Here is a 27,500-nt window from a genome sequence, read left to right on the forward strand (position 1 = left end):
TAAGACAGGCAGGAGAGTCTGACGCATGGTGGCGGAAAAGCTGCAGGTGCAAATAGGGAATGTGGTCTCGTGCGAGCAACTTGTGCATGCTCGCTGTGTGTGAGTGTGCACTTCCTAGGTACGGCGCGCTGCAGACAGTCAAAAGGGTTGCTCCCTTTCATTAAAAGTTAATCCCCGGCTGCAGGCTATTAGAAAGCAACTAACCGCGCTCTACTCACCCTACCCAGGTCTACCGGTGAGTCTCGCCGCTGCTCCCGGCCTGTGGCATTGGCCGCGACGCTGACGTTCCGTCGACAGCGCGGCAGCCGATCAGTGAGCTCAGCAGCTCTGAGCGGGGCGTTCTGTCTACAAGACCTTTTTAAGGAGCCAGCAAAAAAGTGAAGAGAAAAGAAAGCACAAAAGCACCTTGTCTTACTAAGCACTGGAAAGGGCAGCCGGCAACCGGACGTCAAAGTGGAAAAGCAGCAAGTGAGAGGCCTGTCTCTGCCTACAGCCACACCACCCTGAACACGCCCGATCTTGTCTGATCTCGGAAGCTAAGCAGGGTCAGGCCTGGTTAGTACTTGGATGGGTGACCGCCTGGGAATACCAGGTGCTGTAGGCTTTTGCCTTTTCTTACTTCCACCAGCAGGGGTCACTCTCCTCTATGCCTTTTTTCCATTCCTTTTTTCACAAGCGCACACATGCTCCTTTCTTCTTTTCATTTGCTTTCTCTCTTGCGCTATTTAATCCTTGCAAAATACCAGCATCCTTCTCATCACCGTGGGCCTCCAGAATTGTTGCTTATTTACTTTTAATACTAGGCTTCTTTTCACCAGGACCAGCGACTCCCGCATGACTGGAGGCAACCACCGGTAACCTGGAGGCCAGTTTACAGCACAACCCAAGCAAAACACCTTTGCAGGCCACACGACCCCCCCGAAGAGCAGCTCAAATTCACTCGCAACCATCTCACCCTCTTCCTTCATTCACTCCTGGGCGTTTCGCTCCACCCCAAGTTGCGGGTCCAGCTTGCTCTTTCTGTCACATCCCCGCGATGAATGGTTTAGCCTGCAGGAGACCCTGCGCCGAGCCATTTTTAAACACATCTGATGCGGCAGGTGTTTCATTGCTCAACAAACAACACCTATAGGGACGGCACAGCCTATGCATCGGTCCTTCGGAGACCGCCCCAGAACGGCCAAAGTTCTCGTCCCCACGCGAGCCTGAGGAAGGCTGGCCGGGCGATGGGCCAAGCAGCGTCTACTGGCCATACCACCTTGCATACGTCCGATCTCGGAAGCAAAGCAGAGATGGGTTCGGAAATACTTGGTTGGGACACCTCCTGAGAACACCAGGTATTGTAGACAATTTTGATGACGTTTTGCCATCTTGCCCAGCTCGGCTAGCATTGAGTGGCGCCTTGCTGGACACCGACCTTACGTAAAGTAGAGGCTGGAAGTCCCAAGCATCCCAAGCCCCCCAAGACCTCTAAGATAAGGACGCAACCCCGCCGCCTCTACCAGGCCTCACACCGAGCTCCTTGCCACGGCTAGGAGTGCTTATTGACCCCGCAGCCGGCCGTATGCAAATGATGGCGTTAAAAGCATCTCGCGCTGTGAAGGGGCCAGGCTTTCAGCAGCTGCCCAGGGGATGGTTTTAGAGGGCGACCGCCTAACGAGGGCCAGCAGAAGTAACGTCTTCTTCTTCAAAGAAGCTTGTGTAACTAACCCAATCAGACAGCTGCCCAGGAGCTAACCTCAGTGCTAGGAAGGAGCGGGAGGGAATTGAGGGGGTGGTTCCTGCTAAGGCCCTGAAATAATAATAAGACAGGCAGGAGAGTCTGACGCATGGTGGCGGAAAAGCTGCAGGTGCAAATAGGGAATGTGGTCTCGTGCGAGCAACTTGTGCATGCTCGCTGTGTGTGAGTGTGCGCTTCCTAGGTACGGCGCGCTGCAGACAGTCAAAAGGGTTGCTCCCTTTCATTAAAAGTTAATCCCCGGCTGCAGGCTATTAGAAAGCAACTAACCGCGCTCTACTCACCCTACCCAGGTCTACCGGTGAGTCTCGCCGCTGCTCCCGGCCTGTGGCATTGGCCGCGACGCTGACGTTCCGTGGACAGCGCGGCAGCCGATCAGTGAGCTCAGCGGCTCTGAGCGGGGCGTTCTGTCTACAAGACCTTTTTAAGGAGCCAGCAAAAAAGTGAAGAGAAAAGAAAGCACAAAAGCACCTTGTCTTACTAAGCACTGGAAAGGGCAGCCGGCAACCGGACGTCAAAGTGGAAAAGCAGCAAGTGAGAGGCCTGTCTCCGCCTACGGCCACACTACCCTGAACACGCCCGATCTCGTCTGATCTCAGAAGCTAAGCAGGGTCAGGCCTGGTTAGTACTTGGATGGGTGACCGCCTGGGAATACCAGGTGCTGTAGGCTTTTGCCTTTTCTTACTTCCACCAGCAGGGGTCACTCTCCTCTATGCCTTTTTTCCATTCCTTTTTTCACAAGCGCACACATGCTCCTTTCTTCTTTTCATTTGCTTTCTCTCTTGCGCTATTTAATCCTTGCAAAATACCAGCATCCTTCTCATCACCGTGGGCCTCCAGCATTGTTGCTTATTTACTTTTAATACTAGGCTTCTTTTCACCAGGACCAGCGACTCCCGCATGACTGGAGGCAACCACCGCTGACCTGGAGGCAACCACCGGTAACCTGGAGGCCAGTTTACAGCACAAACCAAGCAAAACACCTTTGCAGGCCACACGACCCCCCCGAAGAGCAGCTCAAATTCACTCGCAACCATCTCACCCTCTTCCTTCATTCACTCCTGGGCGTTTCGCTCCACCCCAAGTTGCGGGTCCAGCTTGCTCTTTCTGTCACATCCCCGCGATGAACGGTTTAGCCTGCAGGAGACCCTGCGCCGAGCCATTTTTAAACACATCTGATGCGGCAGGTGTTTCATTGCTCAACAAACAACACCTATAGGGACGGCACAGCCTATGCATCGGTCCTTCGGAGACTGCCCCAGAACGGCCAAAGTTCTCGTCCCCACGCGAGCCTGAGGAAGGCTGGCCGGGCGATGGGCCAAGCAGCGTCTACTGGCCATACCACCTTGCATACGTCCGATCTCGGAAGCAAAGCAGAGATGGGTTCGGAAATACTTGGTTGGGACACCTCCTGAGAACACCAGGTATTGTAGACAATTTTGATGACGTTTTGCCATCTTGCCCAGCTCGGCTAGCATTGAGTGGCGCCTTGCTGGACACCGACCTTACGTAAAGTAGAGGCTGGAAGTCCCAAGCATCCCAAGCCCCCCAAGACCTCTAAGATAAGGACGCAACCCCGCCGCCTCTACCAGGCCTCACACCGAGCTCCTTGCCACGGCTAGGAGTGCTTATTGACCCCGCAGCCGGCCGTATGCAAATGATGGCGTTAAAAGCATCTCGCGCTGTGAAGGGGCCAGGCTTTCAGCAGCTGCCCAGGGGATGGTTTTAGAGGGCGACCGCCTAACGAGGGCCAGCAGAAGTAACGTCTTCTTCTTCAAAGAAGCTTGTGTAACTAACCCAATCAGACAGCTGCCCAGGAGCTAACCTCAGTGCTAGGAAGGAGCGGGAGGGAATTGAGGGGGTGGTTCCTGCTAAGGCCCTGAAATAATAATAAGACAGGCAGGAGAGTCTGACGCATGGTGGCGGAAAAGCTGCAGGTGCAAATAGGGAATGTGGTCTCGTGCGAGCAACTAGTGCATGCTCGCTGTGTGTGAGAGTGCGCTTCCTAGGTACGGCGCGCTGCAGACAGTCAAAAGGGTTGCTCCCTTTCATTAAAAGTTAATCCCCGGCTGCAGGCTATTAGAAAGCAACTAACCGCGCTCTACTCACCCCACCCAGGTCTACCGGTGAGTCTCGCCGCTGCTCCCGGCCTGTGGCATTGGCCGCGACGCTGACGTTCCGTCGACAGCGCGGCAGCCGATCAGTGAGCTCAGCGGCTCTGAGCGGGGCGTTCTGTCTACAAGACCTTTTTAAGGAGCCAGCAAAAAAGTGAAGAGAAAAGAAAGCACAAAAGCACCTTGTCTTACTAAGCACTGGAAAGGGCAGCCGGCAACCGGACGTCAAAGTGGAAAAGCAGCAAGTGAGAGGCCTGTCTCCGCCTACGGCCACACCACCCTGAACACGCCCGATCTCGTCTGATCTCGGAAGCTAAGCAGGGTTGGGCCTGGTTAGTACTTGGATGGGAGACTCCCTGGGAATACCAGGTGCTGTAGGCTTTAGCCTTTTCTTACTTCCACCAGCAGGGGTCACTCTCCTCTATGCCTTTTTTCCATTCCTTTTTTCACAAGCGCACACATGCTCCTTTCTTCTTTTCATTTGCTTTCTCTCTTGCGCTATTTAATCCTTGCAAAATACCAGCATCCTTCTCATCACCGTGGGCCTCCAGCATTGTTGCTTATTTACTTTTAATACTAGGCTTCTTTTCACCAGGACCAGCGACTCCCGCATGACTGGAGGCAACCACCGCTGACCTGGAGGCAACCACCGGTAACCTGGAGGCCAGTTTACAGCACAACCCAAGCAAAACACCTTTGCAGGCCACACGACCCCCCCGAAGAGCAGCTCAAATTCACTCGCAACCATCTCACCCTCTTCCTTCATTCACTCCTGGGCGTTTCGCTCCACCCCAAGTTGCGGGTCCAGCTTGCTCTTTCTGTCACATCCCCGCGATGAATGGTTTAGCCTGCAGGAGACCCTGCGCCGAGCCCTTTTTAAACACATCTGATGCGGCAGGTGTTTCATTGCTCAACAAACAACACCTATAGGGACGGCACAGCCTATGCATCGGTCCTTCGGAGACCGCCCCAGAACGGCCAGAGTTCTCGTCCCCACGCGAGCCTGAGGAAGGCTGGCCGGGCGATGGGCCAAGCAGCGTCTACTGGCCATACCACCTTGGATACGTCCGATCTCGGAAGCAAAGCAGAGATGGGTTCGGAAATACTTGGTTGGGACACCTCCTGAGAACACCAGGTATTGTAGACAATTTTGATGACGTTTTGCCATCTTGCCCAGCTCGGCTAGCATTGAGTGGCGCCTTGCTGGACACCGACCTTACGTAAAGTAGAGGCTGGAAGTCCCAAGCATCCCAAGCCCCCCAAGACCTCTAAGATAAGGACGCAACCCCGCCGCCTCTACCAGGCCTCACACCGAGCTCCTTGCCACGGCTAGGAGTGCTTATTGACCCCGCAGCCGGCCGTATGCAAATGATGGCGTTAAAAGCATCTCGCGCTGTGAAGGGGCCAGGCTTTCAGCAGCTGCCCAGGGGATGGTTTTAGAGGGCGACCGCCTAACGAGGGCCAGCAGAAGTAACGTCTTCTTCTTCAAAGAATCTTGTGTAACTAACCCAATCAGACAGCTGCCCAGGAGCTAACCTCAGTGCTAGGAAGGAGCGGGAGGGAATTGAGGGGGTGGTTCCTGCTAAGGCCCTGAAATAATAATAAGACAGGCAGGAGAGTCTGACGCATGGTGGCGGAAAAGCTGCAGGTGCAAATAGGGAATGTGGTCTCGTGCGAGCAACTTGTGCATGCTCGCTGTGTGTGAGTGTGCGCTTCCTAGGTACGGCGCGCTGCAGACAGTCAAAAGGGTTGCTCCCTTTCATTAAAAGTTAATCCCCGGCTGCAGGCTATTAGAAAGCAACTAACCGCGCTCTACTCACCCTACCGAGGTCTACCGGTGAGTCTCGCCGCTGCTCCCGGCCTGTGGCATTGGCCGCGACGCTGATGTTCCGTCGACAGCGCGGCAGCCGATCAGTGAGCTCAGCGGCTCTGAGCGGGGCGTTCTGTCTACAAGACCTTTTTAAGGAGCCAGCAAAAAAGTGAAGAGAAAAGAAAGCACAAAAGCACCTTGTCTTACTAAGCACTGGAAAGGGCAGCCGGCAACCGGACGTCAAAGTGGAAAAGCAGCAAGTGAGAGGCCTGTCTCCGCCTACGGCCACACCACCCTGAACACGCCCGATCTTGTCTGATCTTGGAAGCTAAGCAGGGTCAGGCCTGGTTAGTACTTGGATGGGAGACTCCCTGGGAATACCAGGTGCTGTAGGCTTTAGCCTTTTCTTACTTCCACCAGCAGGGGTCACTCTCCTCTATGCCTTTTTTCCATTCCTTTTTTCACAAGCGCACACATGCTCCTTTCTTCTTTTCATTTGCTTTCTCTCTTGCGCTATTTAATCCTTGCAAAATACCAGCATCCTTCTCATCACCGTGGGCCTCCAGCATTGTTGCTTATTTACTTTTAATACTAGGCTTCTTTTCACCAGGACCAGCGACTCCCGCATGACTGGAGGCAACCACCGGTAACCTGGAGGCCAGTTTACAGCACAACCCAAGCAAAACACCTTTGCAGGCCACACGACCCCCCCGAAGAGCAGCTCAAATTCACTCGCAACCATCTCACCCTCTTCCTTCATTCACTCCTGGGCGTTTCGCTCCACCCCAAGTTGCGGGTCCAGCTTGCTCTTTCTGTCACATCCCCGCGATGAACGGTTTAGCCTGCAGGAGACCCTGCGCCGAGCCCTTTTTAAACACATCTGATGCGGCAGGTGTTTCATTGCTCAACAAACAACACCTATAGGGACGGCACAGCCTATGCATCGGTCCTTCGGAGACCGCCCCAGAACGGCCAGAGTTCTCGTCCCCACGAGAGCCTGAGGAAGGCTGGCCGGGCGATGGGCCAAGCAGCGTCTACTGGCCATACCACCTTGGATACGTCCGATCTCGGAAGCAAAGCAGAGATGGGTTCGAAAATACTTGGTTGGGACACCTCCTGAGAACACCAGGTATTGTAGACAATTTTGATGACGTTTTGCCATCTTGCCCAGCTCGGCTAGCATTGAGTGGCGCCTTGCTGGACACCGACCTTACGTAAAGTAGAGGCTGGAAGTCCCAAGCATCCCAAGCCCCCCAAGACCTCTAAGATAAGGACGCAACCCCGCCGCCTCTACCAGGCCTCACACCGAGCTCTTTGCCACAGCTAGGAGTGCTTATTGACCCCGCAGCCGGCCGTATGCAAATGATGGCGTTAAAAGCATCTCGCGCTGTGAAGGGGCCAGGCTTTCAGCAGCTGCCCAGGGGATGGTTTTAGAGGGCGACCGCCTAACGAGGGCCAGCAGAAGTAACGTCTTCTTCTTCAAAGAAGCTTGTGTAACTAACCCAATCAGACAGCTGCCCAGGAGCTAACCTCAGTGCTAGGAAGGAGCTGGAGGGAATTGAGGGGGTGGTTCCTGCTAAGGCCCTGAAATAATAATAAGACAGGCAGGAGAGTCTGACGCATGGTGGCGGAAAAGCTGCAGGTGCAAATAGGGAATGTGGTCTCGTGCGAGCAACTTGTGCATGCTCGCTGTGTGTGAGTGTGCGCTTCCTAGGTACGGCGCGCTGCAGACAGTCAAAAGGGTTGCTCCCTTTCATTAAAAGTTAATCCCCGGCTGCAGGCTATTAGAAAGCAACTAACCGCGCTCTACTCACCCTACCCAGGTCTACCGGTGAGTCTCGCCGCTGCTCCCGGCCTGTGGCATTGGCCGCGACGCTGACGTTCCGTCGACAGCGCGGCAGCCGATCAGTGAGCTCAGCGGCTCTGAGCGGGGCGTTCTGTCTACAAGACCTTTTTAAGGAGCCAGCAAAAAAGTGAAGAGAAAAGAAAGCACAAAAGCACCTTGTCTTACTAAGCACTGGAAAGGGCAGCCGGCAACCGGACGTCAAAGTGGAAAAGCAGCAAGTGAGAGGCCTGTCTCTGCCTACGGCCACACCACCCTGAACATGCCCGATCTCGTCTGATCTCAGAAGCTAAGCAGGGTTGGGCCTGGTTAGTATTTGGATGGGAGACTGCCTGGGAATACCAGGTGCTGTAGGCTTTTGCCTTTTCTTACTTCCACCAGCAGGGGTCACTCTCCTCTATGCCTTTTTTCCATTCCTTTTTTCACAAGCGCACACATGCTCCTTTCTTCTTTTCATTTGCTTTCTCTCTTGCGCTATTTAATCCTTGCAAAATACCAGCATCCTTCTCATCACCGTGGGCCTCCAGCATTGTTGCTTATTTACTTTTAATACTAGGCTTATTTTCACCAGGACCAGCGACTCCCGCATGACTGGAGGCAACCACCGCTGACCTGGAGGCAACCACCGGTAACCTGGAGGCCAGTTTACAGCACAACCCAAGCAAAACACCTTTGCAGGCCACACGACCCCCCCGAAGAGCAGCTCAAATTCACTCGCAACCATCTCACCCTCTTCCTTCATTCACTCCTGGGCGTTTCGCTCCACCCCAAGTTGCGGGTCCAGCTTGCTCTTTCTGTCACATCCCCGCGATGAACGGTTTAGCCTGCAGGAGACCCTGCGCCGAGCCATTTTTAAACACATCTGATGCGGCAGGTGTTTCATTGCTCAACAAACAACACCTATAGGGACGGCACAGCCTATGCATCGGTCCTTCGGAGACCGCCCCAGAACGGCCAGAGTTCTCGTCCCCACGCGAGCCTGAGGAAGGCTGGCCGGGCGATGGGCCAAGCAGCGTCTACTGGCCATACCAACTTGGATACGTCCGATCTCGGAAGCAAAGCAGAGATGGGTTCGGAAATACTTGGTTGGGACACCTCCTGAGAACACCAGGTATTGTAGACAATTTTGATGACGTTTTGCCATCTTGCCCAGCTCGGCTAGCATTGAGTGGCGCCTTGCTGGACACCGACCTTACGTAAAGTAGAGGCTGGAAGTCCCAAGCCTCCCAAGCCCCCCAAGACCTCTAAGATAAGGACGCAACCCCGCCGCCTCTACCAGGCCTCACACCGAGCTCCTTGCCACGGCTAGGAGTGCTTATTGACCCCGCAGCCGGCCGTATGCAAATGATGGCGTTAAAAGCATCTCGCGCTGTGAAGGGGCCAGGCTTTCAGCAGCTGCCCAGGGGATGGTTTTAGAGGGCGACCGCCTAACGAGGGCCAGCAGAAGTAACGTCTTCTTCTTCAAAGAATCTTGTGTAACTAACCCAATCAGACAGCTGCCCAGGAGCTAACCTCAGTGCTAGGAAGGAGCGGGAGGGAATTGAGGGGGTGGTTCCTGCTAAGGCCCTGAAATAGTAATAAGACAGGCAGGAGAGTCTGACGCATGGTGGCGGAAAAGCTGCAGGTGCAAATAGGGAATGTGGTTTCGTGCGAGCAACTTGTGCATGCTCGCTGTGTGTGAGTGTGCGCTTCCTAGGTACGGCGTGCTGCAGACAGTCAAAAGGGTTGCTCCCTTTCATTAAAAGTTAATCCCCGGCTGCAGGCTATTAGAAAGCAACTAACCGCGCTCTACTCACCCTACCCAGGTCTACCGGTGAGTCTCGCCGCTGCTCCCGGCCTGTGGCATTGGCCGCGACGCTGACGTTCCGTCGACAGCGCGGCAGCCGATCAGTGAGCTCAGCGGCTCTGAGCGGGGCGTTCTGTCTACAAGACCTTTTTAAGGAGCCAGCAAAAAAGTGAAGAGAAAGGAAAGCACAAAAGCACCTTGTCTTACTAAGCACTGGAAAGGGCAGCCGGCAACCGGACGTCAAAGTGGAAAAGCAGCAAGTGAGAGGCCTGTCTCTGCCTACGGCCACACCACCCTGAACACACCCGATCTTGTCTAATCTCAGAAGCTAAGCAGGGTTTGGCCTGGTTAGTACTTGGATGGGAGACTGCCTGGGAATACCAGGTGCTGTAGGCTTTTGCTTTTTCTTACTTCCACCAGCAGGGGTCACTTTCCTCTATGCCTTTTTTCCATTCCTTTTTTCACAAGCGCACACATGCTCCTTTCTTCTTTTCATTTGCTTTCTCTCTTGCGCTATTTAATCCTTGCAAAATACCAGCATCCTTCTCATCACCGTGGGCCTCCAGCATTGTTGCTTATTTACTTTTAATACTAGGCTTCTTTTCACCAGGACCAGCGACTCCCGCATGACTGGAGGCAACCACCGCTGACCTGGAGGCAACCACCGGTAACCTGGAGGCCAGTTTACAGCACAACCCAAGCAAAACACCTTTGCAGGCCACACGACCCCCCCGAAGAGCAGCTCAAATTCACTCGCAACCATCTCACCCTCTTCCTTCATTCACTCCTGGGCGTTTCGCTCCACCCCAAGTTGCGGGTCCAGCTTGCTCTTTCTGTCACATCCCCGCGATGAACGGTTTAGCCTGCAGGAGACTCTGCGCCGAGCCATTTTTAAACACATCTGATGCGGCAGGTGTTTCATTGCTCAACAAACAACACCTATAGGGACGGCACAGCCTATGCATCGGTCCTTCGGAGACCGCCCCAGAACGGCCAGAGTTCTCGTCCCCACGCGAGCCTGAGGAAGGCTGGCCGGGCGATGGGCCAAGCAGCGTCTACTGGCCATACCACCTTGGATACGTCCGATCTCGGAAGCAAAGCAGGGATGGGTTTGGAAATACTTGGTTGGGACACCTCCTGAGAACACCAGGTATTGTAGACAATTTTGATGACGTTTTGCCATCTTGCCCAGCTCGGCTAGCATTGAGTGGCGCCTTGCTGGACACCGACCTTACGTAAAGTAGAGGCTGGAAGTCCCAAGCATCCCAAGCCCCCCAAGACCTCTAAGATAAGGACGCAACCCCGCCGCCTCTACCAGGCCTCACACCGAGCTCCTTGCCACAGCTAGGAGTGCTTATTCACCCCGCAGCCGGCCGTATGCAAATGATGGCGTTAAAAGCATCTCGCGCTGTGAAGGGGCCAGGCTTTCAGCAGCTGCCCAGGGGATGGTTTTAGAGGGCGACCGCCTAACGAGGGCCAGCAGAAGTAACGTCTTCTTCTTCAAAGAAGCTTGTGTAACTAACCCAATCAGACAGCTGCCCAGGAGCTAACCTCAGTGCTAGGAAGGAGCGGGAGGGAATTGAGGGGGTGGTTCCTGCTAAGGCCCTGAAATAATAATAAGACAGGCAGGAGAGTCTGACGCATGGTGGCGGAAAAGCTGCAGGTGCAAATAGGGAATGTGGTCTCGTGCGAGCAACTTGTGCATGCTCGCTGTGTGTGAGTGTGCGCTTCCTAGGTACGGCGCTCTGCAGACAGTCAAAAGGGTTGCTCCCTTTCATTAAAAGTTAATCCCCGGCTGCAGGCTATTAGAAAGCAACTAACCGCGCCCTACTCACCCTACCCAGGTCTACCGGTGAGTCTCGCCGCTGCTCCCGGCCTGTGGCATTGGCCGCGACGCTGACGTTCCGTCGACAGCGCGGCAGCCGATCAGTGAGCTCAGCGGCTCTGAGCGGGGCGTTCTGTCTACAAGACCTTTTTAAGGAGCCAGCAAAAAAGTGAAGAGAAAGGAAAGCACAAAAGCACCTTGTCTTACTAAGCACTGGAAAGGGCAGCCGGCAACCGGACGTCAAAGTGGAAAAGCAGCAAGTGAGAGGCCTGTCTCTGCCTACGGCCACACCACCCTGAACACACCCGATCTTGTCTGATTTCGGAAGCTAAGCAGGGTTGGGCCTGGTTAGTACTTGGTTGGGAGACCGCCTGGGAATACCAGGTGCTGTAGGCTTTTGCTTTTTCTTACTTCCACCAGCAGGGGTCACTCTCCTCTATGCCTTTTTTCCATTCCTTTTTTCACAAGCGCACACATGCTCCTTTCTTCTTTTCATTTGCTTTCTCTCTTGCGCTATTTAATCCTTGCAAAATACCAGCATCCTTCTCATCACCGTGGGCCTCCAGCATTGTTGCTTATTTACTTTTAATACTAGGCTTCTTTTCACCAGGACCAGCGACTCCCGCATGACTGGAGGCAACCACCGCTGACCTGGAGGCAACCACCGGTAACCTGGAGGCCAGTTTACAGCACAACCCAAGCAAAACACCTTTGCAGGCCACACGACCCCCCCGAAGAGCAGCTCAAATTCACTCGCAACCATCTCACCCTCTTCCTTCATTCACTCCTGGGCGTTTCGCTCCACCCCAAGTTGCGGGTCCAGCTTGCTCTTTCTGTCACATCCCCGCGATGAACGGTTTAGCCTGCAGGAGACCCTGCGCCGAGCCATTTTTAAACACATCTGATGCGGCAGGTGTTTCATTGCTCAACAAACAACACCTATAGGGACGGCACAGCCTATGCATCGGTCCTTCGGAGACCGCCCCAGAACGGCCAGAGTTCTCGTCCCCACGCGAGCCTGAGGAAGGCTGGCCAGGCGATGGGCCAAGCAGCGTCTACTGGCCATACCACCTTGGATACGTCCGATCTCGCAAGCAAAGCAGAGATGGGTTCGGAAATACTTGGTTGGGACACCTCCTGAGAACACCAGGTATTGTAGACAATTTTGATGACGTTTTGCCATCTTGCCCAGCTCGGCTAGCATTGAGTGGCGCCTTGCTGGACACCGACCTTACGTAAAGTAGAGGCTGGAAGTCCCAAGCCTCCCAAGCCCCCCAAGACCTCTAAAATAAGGACGCAACCCCGCCGCCTCTACCAGGCCTCACACCGAGCTCCTTGCCACGGCTAGGAGTGCTTATTGACCCCGCAGCCGGCCGTATGCAAATGATGGCGTTAAAAGCATCTCGCGCTGTGAAGGGGCCAGGCTTTCAGCAGCTGCCCAGGGGATGGTTTTAGAGGGCGACCGCCTAACAAGGGCCAGCAGAAGTAACGTCTTCTTCTTCAAAGAAGCTTGTGTAACTAACCCAATCAGACAGCTGCCCAGGAGCTAACCTCAGTGCTAGGAAGGAGCAGGAGGGAATTGAGGGGGTGGTTCCTGCTAAGGCCCTGAAATAATAATAAGACAGGCAGGAGAGTCTGACGCATGGTGGCGGAAAAGCTGCAGGTGCAAATAGGGAATGTGGTCTCGTGCGAGCAACTTGTGCATGCTCGCTGTGTGTGAGTGTGCGCTTCCTAGGTACGGCGCGCTGCAGACAGTCAAAAGGGTTGCTCCCTTTCATTAAAAGTTAATCCCCGGCTGCAGGCTATTAGAAAGCAACTAACCGCGCTCTACTCACCATACCGAGGTCTACCGGTGAGTCTCGCCGCTGCTCCCGGCCTGTGGCATTGGCCGCGACGCTGACGTTCCGTGGACAGCGCGGGAGCCGATCAGTGAGCTCAGCGGCTCTGAGCGGGGCGTTCTGTCTACAAGACCTTTTTAAGGAGCCAGCAAAAAAGTGAAGAGAAAAGAAAGCACAAAAGCACCTTGTCTTACTAAGCACTGGAAAGGGCAGCCGGCAACCGGACGTCAAAGTGGAAAAGCAGCAAGTGAGAGGCCAGTCTCCACCTACGGCCACACCACCCTGAACACGCCCGATCTTGTCTGATCTTGGAAGCTAAGCAGGGTCAGGCCTGGTTAGTACTTGGATGGGAGACCGCCTGGGAATACCAGGTGCTGTAGGCTTTAGCCTTTTCTTACTTCCACCAGCAGGGGTCACTCTCCTCTATGCCTTTTTTCCATTCCTTTTTTCACAAGCGCACACATGCTCCTTTCTTCTTTTCATTTGCTTTCTCTCTTGCGCTATTTAATCCTTGCAAAATACCAGCATCCTTCTCATCACCGTGGGCCTCCAGCATTGTTGCTTATTTACTTTTAATACTAGGCTTCTTTTCACCAGGACCAGCGACTCCCGCATGACTGGAGGCAACCACCGCTGACCTGGAGGCAACCACCGGTAACCTGGAGGCCAGTTTACAGCACAACTCAAGCAAAACACCTTTGCAGGCCACACGACCCCCCCGAAGAGCAGCTCAAATTCACTCGCAACCATCTCACCCTCTTCCTTCATTCACTCCTGGGCGTTTCGCTCCACCCCAAGTTGCGGGTCCAGCTTGCTCTTTCTGTCACATCCCCGCGATGAATGGTTTAGCCTGCAGGAGACCCTGCGCCGAGCCCTTTTTAAACACATCTGATGCGGCAGGTGTTTCATTGCTCAACAAACAACACCTATAGGGACGGCACAGCCTATGCATCGGTCCTTCGGAGACCGCCCCAGAACGGCCAGAGTTCTCGTCCCCACGCGAGCCTGAGGAAGGCTGGCCGGGCGATGGGCCAAGCAGCGTCTACTGGCCATACCACCTTGGATACGTCCGATCTCGGAAGCAAAGCAGAGATGGGTTCGGAAATACTTGGTTGGGACACCTCCTGAGAACACCAGGTATTGTAGACAATTTTGATGACGTTTTGCCATCTTGCCCAGCTCGGCTAGCATTGAGTGGCGCCTTGCTGGACACCGACCTTACGTAAAGTAGAGGATGGAAGTCCCAAGCATCCCAAGCCCCCCAAGACCTCTAAGATAAGGACGCAACCCCGCCGCCTCTACCAGGCCTCACACCGAGCTCCTTGCCACGGCTAGGAGTGCTTATTGACCCCGCAGCCGGCCGTATGCAAATGATGGCGTTAAAAGCATCTCGCGCTGTGAAGGGGCCAGGCTTTCAGCAGCTGCCCAGGGGATGGTTTTAGAGGGCGACCGCCTAACGAGGGCCAGCAGAAGTAACGTCTTCTTCTTCAAAGAATCTTGTGTAACTAAGCCAATCAGACAGCTGCCCAGGAGCTAACCTCAGTGCTAGGAAGGAGCGGGAGGGAATTGAGGGGGTGGTTCCTGCTAAGGCCCTGAAATAATAATAAGACAGGTAGGAGAGTCTGACGCATGGTGGCGGAAAAGCTGCAGGTGCAAATAGGGAATGTGGTCTCGTGCGAGCAACTTGTGCATGCTCGCTGTGTGTGAGTGTGCGCTTCCTAGGTACGGCGCTCTGCAGACAGTCAAAAGGGTTGCTCCCTTTCATTAAAAGTTAATCCCCGGCTGCAGGCTATTAGAAAGCAACTAACCGCGCTCTACTCACCCTACCCAGGTCTACCGGTGAGTCTCGCCGCTGCTCCCGGCCTGTGGCATTGGCCGCGACGCTGACGTTCCGTCGACAGCGCGGCAGCCGATCAGTGAGCTCAGCGGCTCTGAGCGGGGCGTTCTGTCTACAAGACCTTTTTAAGGAGCCAGCAAAAAAGTGAAGAGAAAGGAAAGCACAAAAGCACCTTGTCTTACTAAGCACTGGAAAGGGCAGCCGGCAACCGGACGTCAAAGTTGAAAAGCAGCAAGTGAGAGGCTTGTCTCTGCCCACGGCCACACCACCCTGAACACACCCGATCTCGTCTAATTTCGGAAGCTAAGCAGGGTCGGGCCTGGTTAGTACTTGGATGGGAGACCGCCTGGGAATACCAGGTGCTGTTGGCTTTTGCTTTTTCTTACTTCCACCAGCAGGGGTCACTCTCCTCTATGCCTTTTTTCCATTCCTTTTTTCACAAGCGCACACATGCTCCTTTCTTCTTTTCATTTGCTTTCTCTTTTGCGCTATTTAATCCTTGCAAAATACCAGCATCCTTCTCATCACCGTGGGCCTCCAGCATTGTTGCTTATTTACTTTTAATACTAGGCTTCTTTTCACCAGGACCAGCGACTCCCGCATGACTGGAGGCAACCACCGCTGACCTGGAGGCAACCACCGGTAACCTGGAGGCCAGTTTACAGCACAACCCAAGCAAAACACCTTTGCAGGCCACACGACCCCCCCGAAGAGCAGCTCAAATTCACTCGCAACCATCTCACCCTCTTCCTTCATTCACTCCTGGGCGTTTCGCTCCACCCCTAGTTGCGGGTCCAGCTTGCTCTTTCTGTCACATCCCCGCGATGAACGGTTTAGCCTGCAGGAGACCCTGCGCCGAGCCATTTTTAAACACATCTGATGCGGCAGGTGTTTCATTGCTCAACAAACAACACCTATAGGGACGGCACAGCCTATGCATCGGTCCTTCGGAGACCGCCCCAGAACGGCCAGAGTTCTCGTCCCCACGCGAGCCTGAGGAAGGCTGGCCAGGCGATGGGCCAAGCAGCGTCTACTGGCCATACCACCTTGGATACGTCCGATCTCGCAAGCAAAGCAGAGATGGGTTCGGAAATACTTGGTTGGGACACCTCCTGAGAACACCAGGTATTGTAGACAATTTTGATGACGTTTTGCCATCTTGCCCAGCTCGGCTAGCATTGAGTGGCGCCTTGCTGGACACCGACCTTACGTAAAGTAGAGGCTGGAAGTCCCAAGCCTCCCAAGCCCCCCAAGACCTCTAAGATAAGGACGCAACCCCGCCGCCTCTACCAGGCCTCACACCGAGCTCCTTGCCACGGCTAGGAGTGCTTATTGACCCCGCAGCCGGCCGTATGCAAATGATGGCGTTAAAAGCATCTCGCGCTGTGAAGGGGCCAGGCTTTCAGCAGCTGCCCAGGGGATGGTTTTAGAGGGCGACCGCCTAACGAGGGCCAGCAGAAGTAACGTCTTCTTCAAAGAAGAAGCTTGTGTAACTAACCCAATTAGACAGCTGCCCAGGAGCTAACCTCAGTGCTAGGAAGGAGCAGGAGGGAATTGAGGGGGTGGTTCCTGCTAAGGCCCTGAAATAATAATAAGACAGGCAGGAGAGTCTGACGCATGGTGGCGGAAAAGCTGCAGGTGCAAATAGGGAATGTGGTCTCGTGCGAGCAACTTGTGCATGCTCGCTGTGTGTGAGTGTGCGCTTCCTAGGTACGGCGCTGCAGACAGTCAAAAGGGTTGCTCCCTTTCATTAAAAGTTAATCCCCGGCTGCAGGCTATTAGAAAGCAACTAACCGCGCTCTACTCACCCTACCCAGGTCTACCGGTGAGTCTCGCCGCTGCTCCCGGCCTGTGGCATTGGCCGCGACGCTGACGTTCCGTCGACAGCGCGGCAGCCGATCAGTGAGCTCAGCGGCTCTGAGCGGGGCGTTCTGTCTACAAGACCTTTTTAAGGAGCCAGCAAAAAAGTGAAGAGAAAGGAAAGCACAAAAGCACCTTGTCTTACTAAGCACTGGAAAGGGCAGCCGGCAACCGGACGTCAAAGTGGAAAAGCAGCAAGTGAGAGGCTTGTCTCTGCCTACGGCCACACCACCCTGAACACACCTGATCTTGTCTAATCTTGGAAGCTAAGCAGGGTTGGGCCTGGTTAGTACTTGGATGGGAGACCGCCTGGGAATACCAGGTGCTGTAGGCTTTTGCTTTTTCTTACTTCCACCAGCAGGGGTCACTCTCCTGTATGCCTTTTATCCATTCCTTTTTTCACAAGCGCACACATGCTCCTTTCTTCTTTTCATTTGCTTTCTCTCTTGCGCTATTTAATCCTTGCAAAATACCAGCATCCTTCTCATCACCGTGGGCCTCCAGCATTGTTGCTTATTTACTTTTAATACTAGGCTTCTTTTCACCAGGACCAGCGACTCCCGCATGACTGGAGGCAACCACCGCTGACCTGGAGGCAACCACCGGTAACCTGGAGGCCAGTTTACAGCACAACCCAAGCAAAACACCTTTGCAGGCCACACGACCCCCCCGAAGAGCAGCTCAAATTCACTCGCAACCATCTCACCCTCTTCCTTCATTCACTCCTGGGCGTTTCGCTCCACCCCAAGTTGCGGGTCCAGCTTGCTCTTTCTGTCACATCCCCGCGATGAACGGTTTAGCCTGCAGGAGACCCTGCGCCGAGCCATTTTTAAACACATCTGATGCGGCAGGTGTTTCATTGCTCAACAAACAACACCTATAGGGACGGCACAGCCTATGCATCGGTCCTTCGGAGACCGCCCCAGAACGGCCAGAGTTCTCGTCCCCACGCGAGCCTGAGGAAGGCTGGCCGGGCGATGGGCCAAGCAGCGTCTACTGGCCATACCACCTTGGATACGTCCGATCTCGGAAGCAAAGCAGAGATGGGTTCGGAAATACTTGGTTGGGACACCTCCTGAGAACACCAGGTATTGTAGACAATTTTGATGACGTTTTGCCATCTTGCCCAGCTCGGCTAGCATTGAGTGGCGCCTTGCTGGACACCGACCTTACGTAAAGTAGAGGCTGGAAGTCCCAAGCATCCCAAGCCCCCCAAGACCTCTAAGATAAGGACGCAACCCCGCCGCCTCTACCAGGCCTCACACCGAGCTCCTTGCCACGGCTAGGAGTGCTTATTGACCCCGCAGCCGGCCGTATGCAAATGATGGCGTTAAAAGCATCTCGCGCTGTGAAGGGGCCAGGCTTTCAGCAGCTGCCCAGGGGATGGTTTTAGAGGGCGACCGCCTAACGAGGGCCAGCAGAAGTAACGTCTTCTTCTTCAAAGAATCTTGTGTAACTAACCCAATCAGACAGCTGCCCAGGAGCTAACCTCAGTGCTAGGAAGGAGCGGGAGGGAATTGAGGGGGTGGTTCCTGCTAAGGCCCTGAAATAATAATAAGACAGGCAGGAGAGTCTGACGCATGGTGGCGGAAAAGCTGCAGGTGCAAATAGGGAATGTGGTCTCGTGCGAGCAACTTGTGCATGCTCGTTGTGTGTGAGTGTGCGCTTCCTAGGTACGGCGTGCTGCAGACAGTCAAAAGGGTTGCTCCCTTTCATTAAAAGTTAATCCCCGGCTGCAGGCTATTAGAAAGCAACTAACCGCGCTCTACTCACCCTACCCAGGTCTACCGGTGAGTCTCGCCGCTGCTCCCGGCCTGTGGCATTGGCCGCGACGCTGACGTTCCGTCGACAGCGCGGCAGCCGATCAGTGAGCTCAGCGGCTCTGAGCGGGGCGTTCTGTCTACAAGACCTTTTTAAGGAGCCAGCAAAAAAGTGAAGAGAAAAGAAAGCACAAAAGCACCTTGTCTTACTAAGCACTGGAAAGGGCAGCCGGCAACCGGACGTCAAAGTGGAAAAGCAGCAAGTGAGAGGCCTGTCTCTGCCTACGGCCACACCACCCTGAACACGCCCGATCTCGTCTGATCTCGGAAGCTAAGCAGGGTTGGGCCTGGTTAGTACTTGGATGGGAGACCGCCTGGGAATACCAGGTGCTGTAGGCTTTTGCTTTTTCTTACTTCCACCAGCAGGGGTCACTCTCCTCTATGCCTTTTTTCCATTCCTTTTTTCACAAGCGCACACATGCTCCTTTCTTCTTTTCATTTGCTTTCTCTCTTGCGCTATTTAATCCTTGCAAAATACCAGCATCCTTCTCATCACCGTGGGCCTCCAGCATTGTTGCTTATTTACTTTTAATACTAGGCTTCTTTTCACCAGGACCAGCGACTCCCGCATGACTGGAGGCAACCACCGCTGACCTGGAGGCAACCACCGGTAACCTGGAGGCCAGTTTACAGCACAACCCAAGCAAAACACCTTTGCAGGCCACACGACCCCCCCGAAGAGCAGCTCAAATTCACTCGCAACCATCTCTCCCTCTTCCTTCATTCACTCCTGGGCGTTTCGCTCCACCCCAAGTTGCGGGTCCAGCTTGCTCTTTCTGTCACATCCCCGCGATGAACGGTTTAGCCTGCAGGAGACCCTGCGCCGAGCCATTTTTAAACACATCTGATGCAGCAGGTGTTTCATTGCTCAACAAACAACACCTATAGGGACGGCACAGCCTATGCATCGGTCCTTCGGAGACCGCCCCAGAACGGCCAGAGTTCTCGTCCCCACGCGAGCCTGAGGAAGGCTGGCCGGGCGATGGGCCAAGCAGCGTCTACTGGCCATACCACCTTGGATATGTCCGATCTCGGAAGCAAAGCAGAGATGGGTTCGGAAATACTTGGTTGGGACACCTCCTGAGAACACCAGGTATTGTAGACAATTTTGATGACGTTTTGCCATCTTGCCCAGCTCGGCTAGCATTGAGTGGCGCCTTGCTGGACACCGACCTTACGTAAAGTAGAGGCTGGAAGTCCCAAGCCTCCCAAGCCCCCCAAGACCTCTAAGATAAGGACGCAACCCCGCCGCCTCTACCAGGCCTCACACCGAGCTCCTTGCCACGGCTAGGAGTGCTTATTGACCCCGCAGCCGGCCGTATGCAAATGATGGCGTTAAAAGCATCTCGCGCTGTGAAGGGGCCAGGCTTTCAGCAGCTGCCCAGGGGATGGTTTTAGAGGGCGACCGCCTAACGAGGGCCAGCAGAAGTAACGTCTTCTTCTTCAAAGAATCTTGTGTAACTAAGCCAATCAGACAGCTGCCCAGGAGCTAACCTCAGTGCTAGGAAGGAGCGGGAGGGAATTGAGGGGGTGGTTCCTGCTAAGGCCCTGAAATAATAATAAGACAGGCAGGAGAGTCTGACGCATGGTGGCGGAAAAGCTGCAGGTGCAAATAGGGAATGTGGTCTCGTGCGAGCAACTTGTGCATGCTCGCTGTGTGTGAGTGTGCGCTTCCTAGGTACGGCGCGCTGCAGACAGTCAAAAGGGTTGCTCCCTTTCATTAAAAGTTAATCCCCGGCTGCAGGCTATTAGAAAGCAACTAACCGCGCTCTACTCACCCTACCCAGGTCTACCGGTGAGTCTCGCCGCTGCTCCCGGCCTGTGGCATTGGCCGCGACGCTGACGTTCCGTCGACAGCGCGGCAGCCGATCAGTGAGCTCAGCTGCTCTGAGCGGGGCGTTCTGTCTACAAGACCTTTTTAAGGAGCCAGCAAAAAAGTGAAGAGAAAGGAAAGCACAAAAGCACCTTGTCTTACTAAGCACTGGAAAGGGCAGCCGGCAACCGGACGTCAAAGTGGAAAAGCAGCAAGTGAGAGGCCTGTCTCTGCCTGTCTCTGCCTGTCTCTGCCTGTCTCTGCCTGTCTCTGCCTGTCTCTGCCTGTCTCTGCCTGTCTCTGCCTGTCTCTGCCTGTCTCTGCCTGTCTCTGCCTACGGCCACACCACCCTGAACACGCCCAATCTTGTCTGATCTCAGAAGCTAAGCAGGGTCAGGCCTGGTTAGTACTTGGATGGGAGGCTGCCTGGGAATACCAGGTGCTGTAGGCTTTTGCTTTTTCTTACTTCCACCAGCAGGGGTCACTCTCCTCTATGCCTTTTTTCCATTCCTTTTTTCACAAGCGCACACATGCTCCTTTCTTCTTTTCATTTGCTTTCTCTCTTGCGCTATTTAATCCTTGCAAAATACCAGCATCCTTCTCATCACCGTGGGCCTCCAGCATTGCTGCTTATTTACTTTTAATACTAGGCTTCTTTTCACCAGGACCAGCGACTCCCGCATGACTGGAGGCAACCACCGCTGATCTGGAGGCAACCACCGGTAACCTGGAGGCCAGTTTACAGCACAACCCAAGCAAAACACCTTTGCAGGCCACACGACCCCCCCGAAGAGCAGCTCAAATTCACTCGCAACCATCTCACCCTCTTCCTTCATTCACTCCTGGGCGTTTCGCTCCACCCCAAGTTGCGGGTCCAGCTTGCTCTTTCTGTCACATCCCCGCGATGAACGGTTTAGCCTGCAGGAGACCCTGCGCCGAGCCATTTTTAAACACATCTGATGCGGCAGGTGTTTCATTGCTCAACAAACAACACCTATAGGGACGGCACAGCCTATGCATCGGTCCTTTGGAGACCGCCCCAGAACAGCCAGAGTTCTCGTCCCCACGCGAGCCTGAGGAAGGCTGGCCAGGCGATGGGCCAAGCAGCGTCTACTGGCCATACCACCTTGGATACGTCCGATCTCGGAAGCAAAGCAGAGATGGGTTCGGAAATACTTGGTTGGGACACCTCCTGAGAACACCAGGTATTGTAGACAATTTTGATGACGTTTTGCCATCTTGCCCAGCTCGGCTAGCATTGAGTGGCGCCTTGCTGGACACCGACCTTACGTAAAGTAGAGGCTGGAAGTCCCAAGCATCCCAAGCCCCCCAAGACCTCTAAGATAAGGACGCAACCCCGCCGCCTCTACCAGGCCTCACACCGAGCTCCTTGCCACGGCTAGGAGTGCTTATTGACCCCGCAGCCGGCCGTATGCAAATGATGGCGTTAAAAGCATCTCGCGCTGTGAAGGGGCCAGGCTTTCAGCAGCTGCCCAGGGGATGGTTTTAGAGGGCGACCGCCTAACGAGGGCCAGCAGAAGTAACGTCTTCTTCTTCAAAGAATCTTGTGTAACTAACCCAATCAGACAGCTGCCCAGGAGCTAACCTCAGTGCTAGGAAGGAGCGGGAGGGAATTGAGGGGGTGGTTCCTGCTAAGGCCCTGAAATAATAATAAGACAGGCAGGAGAGTCTGACGCATGGTGGCGGAAAAGCTGCAGGTGCAAATAGGGAATGTGGTCTCGTGCGAGCAACTTGTGCATGCTCGTTGTGTGTGAGTGTGCGCTTCCTAGGTACGGCGTGCTGCAGACAGTCAAAAGGGTTGCTCCCTTTCATTAAAAGTTAATCCCCGGCTGCAGGCTATTAGAAAGCAACTAACCGCGCTCTACTCACCCTACCCAGGTCTACCGGTGAGTCTCGCCGCTGCTCCCGGCCTGTGGCATTGGCCGCGACGCTGACGTTCCGTCGACAGCGCGGCAGCCGATCAGTGAGCTCAGCGGCTCTGAGCGGGGCGTTCTGTCTACAAGACCTTTTTAAGGAGCCAGCAAAAAAGTGAAGAGAAAAGAAAGCACAAAAGCACCTTGTCTTACTAAGCACTGGAAAGGGCAGCCGGCAACCGGACGTCAAAGTGGAAAAGCAGCAAGTGAGAGGCCTGTCTCTGCCTACGGCCACACCACCCTGAACACGCCCGATCTCGTCTGATCTTGGAAGCTAAGCAGGGTCGGGCCTGGTTAGTACTTGGATGGGAGACCGCCTGGGAATACCAGGTGCTGTAGGCTTTTGCTTTTTCTTACTTCCACCAGCAGGGGTCACTCTCCTCTATGCCTTTTTTCCATTCCTTTTTTCACAAGCGCACACATGCTCCTTTCTTCTTTTCATTTGCTTTCTCTTTTGCGCTATTTAATCCTTGCAAAATACCAGCATCCTTCTCATCACCGTGGCCCTCCAGCATTGTTGCTTATTTACTTTTAATACTAGGCTTCTTTTCACCAGGACCAGCGACTCCCGCATGACTGGAGGCAACCACCGCTGACCTGGAGGCCAGTTTACAGCACAACCCAAGCAAAACACCTTTGCAGGCCACACGACCCCCCGAAGAGCAGCTCAAATTCACTCGCAACCATCTCACCCTCTTCCTTCATTCACTCCTGGGCGTTTCGCTCCACCCCAAGTTGCGGGTCCAGCTTGCTCTTTCTGTCACATCCCCGCGATGAACGGTTTAGCCTGCAGGAGACCCTGCGCCGAGCCATTTTTAAACACATCTGATGCGGCAGGTGTTTCATTGCTCAACAAACAACACCTATAGGGACGGCACAGCCTATGCATCGGTCCTTTGGAGACCGCCCCAGAACGGCCAGAGTTCTCGTCCCCACGCGAGCCTGAGGAAGGCTGGCCAGGCGATGGGCCAAGCAGCGTCTACTGGCCATACCACCTTGGATACGTCCGATCTCGGAAGCAAAGCAGAGATGGGTTCGGAAATACTTGGTTGGGATACCTCCTGAGAACACCAGGTATTGTAGACAATTTTGATGACGTTTTGCCATCTTGCCCAGCTCGGCTAGCATTGAGTGGCGCCTTGCTGGACACCGACCTTACGTAAAGTAGAGGCTGGAAGTCCCAAGCATCCCAAGCCCCCCAAGACCTCTAAGATAAGGACGCAACCCCGCCGCCTCTACCAGGCCTCACACCGAGCTCCTTGCCACGGCTAGGAGTGCTTATTGACCCCGCAGCCGGCCGTATGCAAATGATGGCGTTAAAAGCATCTCGCGCTGTGAAGGGGCCAGGCTTTCAGCAGCTGCCCAGGGGATGGTTTTAGAGGGCGACCGCCTAACGAGGGCCAGCAGAAGTAACGTCTTCTTCTTCAAAGAATCTTGTGTAACTAACCCAATCAGACAGCTGCCCAGGAGCTAACCTCAGTGCTAGGAAGGAGCGGGAGGGAATTGAGGGGGTGGTTCCTGCTAAGGCCCTGAAATAATAATAAGACAGGCAGGAGAGTCTGACGCATGGTGGCGGAAAAGCTGCAGGTGCAAATAGGGAATGTGGTCTCGTGCGAGCAACTTGTTCATGCTCGCTGTGTGTGAGTGTGCGCTTCCTAGGTACGGCGCGCTGCAGACAGTCAAAAGGGTTGCTCCCTTTCATTAAAAGTTAATCCCCGGCTGCAGGCTATTAGAAAGCAACTAACCGCGCTCTACTCACCCTACCCAGGTCTACCGGTGAGTCTCGCCGCTGCTCCCGGCCTGTGGCATTGGCCGCGACGCTGACGTTCCGTCGACAGCGCGGCAGCCGATCAGTGAGCTCAGCGGCTCTGAGCGGGGCGTTCTGTCTACAAGACCTTTTTAAGGAGCCAGCAAAAAAGTGAAGAGAAAAGAAAGCACAAAAGCACCTTGTCTTACTAAGCACTGGAAAGGGCAGCCGGCAACCGGACGTCAAAGTGGAAAAGCAGCAAGTGAGAGGCCTGTCTCTGCCTACGGCCACACCACCCTGAACACGCCCGATCTCGTCTGATCTTGGAAGCTAAGCAGGGTTGGGCCTGGTTAGTACTTGGATGGGAGACCGCCTGGGAATACCAGGTGCTGTAGGCTTTTGCCTTTTCTTACTTCCACCAGCAGGGGTCACTCTCCTCTATGCCTTTTTTCCATTCCTTTTTTCACAAGCGCACACATGCTCCTTTCTTCTTTTCATTTGCTTTCTCTCTTGCGCTATTTAATCCTTGCAAAATACCAGCATCCTTCTCATCACCGTGGGCCTCCAGCATTGTTGCTTATTTACTTTTAATACTAGGCTTCTTTTCACCAGGACCAGCGACTCCCGCATGACTGGAGGCAACCACCGCTGACCTGGAGGCAACCACCGGTAACCTGGAGGCCAGTTTACAGCACAACCCAAGCAAAACACCTTTGCAGGCCACACGACCCCCCCGAAGAGCAGCTCAAATTCACTCGCAACCATCTCACCCTCTTCCTTCATTCACTCCTGGGCGTTTCGCTCCACCCCAAGTTGCGGGTCCAGCTTGCTCTTTCTGTCACATCCCCGCGATGAACGGTTTAGCCTGCAGGAGACCCTGCGCCGAGCCATTTTTAAACACATCTGATGCGGCAGGTGTTTCATTGCTCAACAAACAACACCTATAGGGACGGCACAGCCTATGCATCGGTCCTTCGGAGACCGCCCCAGAACGGCCAGAGTTCTCGTCCCCACGCGAGCCTGAGGAAGGCTGGCCGGGCGATGGGCCAAGCAGCGTCTACTGGCCATACCACCTTGGATACGTCCGATCTCGGAAACAAAGCAGAGATGGGTTCGGAAATACTTGGTTGGGACACCTCCTGAGAACACCAGGTATTGTAGACAATTTTGATGACGTTTTGCCATCTTGCCCAGCTCGGCTAGCATTGAGTGGCGCCTTGCTGGACACCGACCTTACGTAAAGTAGAGGCTGGAAGTCCCAAGCATCCCAAGCCCCCCAAGACCTCTAAGATAAGGACGCAACCCCGCCGCCTCTACCAGGCCTCACACCGAGCTCCTTGCCACGGCTAGGAGTGCTTATTGACCCCGCAGCCGGCCGTATGCAAATGATGGCGTTAAAAGCATCTCGCGCTGTGAAGGGGCCAGGCTTTCAGCAGCTGCCCAGGGGATGGTTTTAGAGGGCGACCGCCTAACTAGGGCCAGCAGAAGTAACGTCTTCTTCTTCAAAGAATCTTGTGTAACTAACCCAATCAGACAGCTGCCCAGGAGCTAACCTCAGTGCTAGGAAGGAGCGGGAGGGAATTGAGGGGGTGGTTCCTGCTAAGGCCCTGAAATAATAATAAGACAGGCAGGAGAGTCTGACGCATGGTGGCGGAAAAGCTGCAGGTGCAAATAGGGAATGTGGTCTCGTGCGAGCAACTTGTTCATGCTCGCTGTGTGTGAGTGTGCGCTTCCTAGGTACGGCGCGCTGCAGACAGTCAAAAGGGTTGCTCCCTTTCATTAAAAGTTAATCCCCGGCTGCAGGCTATTAGAAAGCAACTAACCGCGCTCTACTCACCCTACCCAGGTCTACCGGTGAGTCTCGCCGCTGCTCCCGGCCTGTGGCATTGGCCGCGACGCTGACGTTCCGTCGACAGCGCGGCAGCCGATCAGTGAGCTCAGCGGCTCTGAGCGGGGCGTTCTGTCTACAAGACCTTTTTAAGGAGCCAGCAAAAAAGTGAAGAGAAAAGAAAGCACAAAAGCACCTTGTCTTACTAAGCACTGGAAAGGGCAGCCGGCAACCGGACGTCAAAGTGGAAAAGCAGCAAGTGAGAGGCCTGTCTCTGCCTACGGCCACACCACCCTGAACACGCCCGATCTCGTCTGATCTTGGAAGCTAAGCAGGGTTGGGCCTGGTTAGTACTTGGATGGGAGACCGCCTGGGAATACCAGGTGCTGTAGGCTTTTGCCTTTTCTTACTTCCACCAGCAGGGGTCACTCTCCTCTATGCCTTTTTTCCATTCCTTTTTTCACAAGCGCACACATGCTCCTTTCTTCTTTTCATTTGCTTTCTCTCTTGCGCTATTTAATCCTTGCAAAATACCAGCATCCTTCTCATCACCGTGGGCCTCCAGCATTGTTGCTTATTTACTTTTAATACTAGGCTTCTTTTCACCAGGACCAGCGACTCCCGCATGACTGGAGGCAACCACCGCTGACCTGGAGGCAACCACCGGTAACCTGGAGGCCAGTTTACAGCACAACCCAAGCAAAACACCTTTGCAGGCCACACGACCCCCCCGAAGAGCATCTCAAATTCACTCGCAACCATCTCACCCTCTTCCTTCATTCACTCCTGGGCGTTTCGCTCCACCCCAAGTTGCGGGTCCAGCTTGCTCTTTCTGTCACATCCCCGCGATGAACGGTTTAGCCTGCAGGAGACCCTGCGCCGAGCCATTTTTAAACACATCTGATGCGGCAGGTGTTTCATTGCTCAACAAACAACACCTATAGGGACGGCACAGCCTATGCATCGGTCCTTCGGAGACCGCCCCAGAACGGCCAGAGTTCTCGTCCCCACGCGAGCCTGAGGAAGGCTGGCCGGGCGATGGGCCAAGCAGCGTCTACTGGCCATACCACCTTGGATACGTCCGATCTCGGAAACAAAGCAGAGATGGGTTCGGAAATACTTGGTTGGGACACCTCCTGAGAACACCAGGTATTGTAGACAATTTTGATGACGTTTTGCCATCTTGCCCAGCTCGGCTAGCATTGAGTGGCGCCTTGCTGGACACCGACCTTACGTAAAGTAGAGGCTGGAAGTCCCAAGCATCCCAAGCCCCCCAAGACCTCTAAGATAAGGACGCAACCCCGCCGCCTCTACCAGGCCTCACACCGAGCTCCTTGCCACGGCTAGGAGTGCTTATTGACCCCGCAGCCGGCCGTATGCAAATGATGGCGTTAAAAGCATCTCGCGCTGTGAAGGGGCCAGGCTTTCAGCAGCTGCCCAGGGGATGGTTTTAGAGGGCGACCGCCTAACGAGGGCCAGCAGAAGTAACGTCTTCTTCTTCAAAGAATCTTGTGTAACTAACCCAATCAGACAGCTGCCCAGGAGCTAACCTCAGTGCTAGGAAGGAGCGGGAGGGAATTGAGGGGGTGGTTCCTGCTAAGGCCCTGAAATAATAATAAGACAGGCAGGAGAGTCTGACGCATGGTGGCGGAAAAGCTGCAGGTGCAAATAGGGAATGTGGTCTCGTGCGAGCAACTTGTGCATGCT

At 54.4% G+C, this 27,500-nt stretch overlaps 13 non-coding genes and 2 pseudogenes across 13 annotated transcripts; all 15 read left to right on the forward strand.

Annotated features, from left to right (window-relative positions):
- Window positions 1–485: 485 nt before the first annotated feature.
- Window positions 486–604, forward strand: LOC141266197 (5S ribosomal RNA). The gene has a single exon (XR_012320250.1). It is a non-coding gene; the product is annotated as a 5S ribosomal RNA (ribosomal RNA).
- Window positions 605–2,289: 1,685 nt separating this feature from the next.
- Window positions 2,290–2,408, forward strand: LOC141269318 (5S ribosomal RNA). Its single transcript, XR_012321494.1, has one exon. It is a non-coding gene; the product is annotated as a 5S ribosomal RNA (ribosomal RNA).
- Window positions 2,409–4,114: 1,706 nt separating this feature from the next.
- Window positions 4,115–4,233, forward strand: LOC141267229 (5S ribosomal RNA). The gene has a single exon (XR_012321239.1). It is a non-coding gene; the product is annotated as a 5S ribosomal RNA (ribosomal RNA).
- A 1,706-nt stretch (window positions 4,234–5,939) lies between these two features.
- LOC141267000 (5S ribosomal RNA) lies at window positions 5,940–6,058 on the forward strand. Its single transcript, XR_012321019.1, has one exon. It is a non-coding gene; the product is annotated as a 5S ribosomal RNA (ribosomal RNA).
- A 1,685-nt stretch (window positions 6,059–7,743) lies between these two features.
- On the forward strand, window positions 7,744–7,862 carry LOC141266647 (5S ribosomal RNA). Its single transcript, XR_012320677.1, has one exon. It is a non-coding gene; the product is annotated as a 5S ribosomal RNA (ribosomal RNA).
- A 1,706-nt stretch (window positions 7,863–9,568) lies between these two features.
- On the forward strand, window positions 9,569–9,687 carry LOC141267620 (5S ribosomal RNA; annotated as a pseudogene).
- Window positions 9,688–11,393: 1,706 nt separating this feature from the next.
- Window positions 11,394–11,512, forward strand: LOC141270261 (5S ribosomal RNA). The gene has a single exon (XR_012321587.1). It is a non-coding gene; the product is annotated as a 5S ribosomal RNA (ribosomal RNA).
- A 1,706-nt stretch (window positions 11,513–13,218) lies between these two features.
- On the forward strand, window positions 13,219–13,337 carry LOC141266953 (5S ribosomal RNA). Its single transcript, XR_012320972.1, has one exon. It is a non-coding gene; the product is annotated as a 5S ribosomal RNA (ribosomal RNA).
- A 1,706-nt stretch (window positions 13,338–15,043) lies between these two features.
- On the forward strand, window positions 15,044–15,162 carry LOC141266546 (5S ribosomal RNA). The gene has a single exon (XR_012320580.1). It is a non-coding gene; the product is annotated as a 5S ribosomal RNA (ribosomal RNA).
- A 1,704-nt stretch (window positions 15,163–16,866) lies between these two features.
- Window positions 16,867–16,985, forward strand: LOC141266693 (5S ribosomal RNA). Its single transcript, XR_012320721.1, has one exon. It is a non-coding gene; the product is annotated as a 5S ribosomal RNA (ribosomal RNA).
- A 1,706-nt stretch (window positions 16,986–18,691) lies between these two features.
- Window positions 18,692–18,810, forward strand: LOC141266486 (5S ribosomal RNA). Its single transcript, XR_012320523.1, has one exon. It is a non-coding gene; the product is annotated as a 5S ribosomal RNA (ribosomal RNA).
- Window positions 18,811–20,616: 1,806 nt separating this feature from the next.
- LOC141268396 (5S ribosomal RNA) lies at window positions 20,617–20,735 on the forward strand (annotated as a pseudogene).
- A 1,706-nt stretch (window positions 20,736–22,441) lies between these two features.
- Window positions 22,442–22,560, forward strand: LOC141268005 (5S ribosomal RNA). Its single transcript, XR_012321362.1, has one exon. It is a non-coding gene; the product is annotated as a 5S ribosomal RNA (ribosomal RNA).
- A 1,684-nt stretch (window positions 22,561–24,244) lies between these two features.
- LOC141267370 (5S ribosomal RNA) lies at window positions 24,245–24,363 on the forward strand. Its single transcript, XR_012321298.1, has one exon. It is a non-coding gene; the product is annotated as a 5S ribosomal RNA (ribosomal RNA).
- Window positions 24,364–26,069: 1,706 nt separating this feature from the next.
- Window positions 26,070–26,188, forward strand: LOC141267381 (5S ribosomal RNA). The gene has a single exon (XR_012321299.1). It is a non-coding gene; the product is annotated as a 5S ribosomal RNA (ribosomal RNA).
- Window positions 26,189–27,500: the final 1,312 nt, after the last annotated feature.

The sequence above is a fragment of the Phyllobates terribilis genome, unplaced genomic scaffold (genome assembly GCF_046119375.1).
Source record: "Phyllobates terribilis strain yellow unplaced genomic scaffold, ASM4611937v1 Scaffold_4__5_contigs__length_816908805, whole genome shotgun sequence".
Classification (NCBI taxonomy): Eukaryota; Metazoa; Chordata; class Amphibia; order Anura; family Dendrobatidae; genus Phyllobates; species Phyllobates terribilis.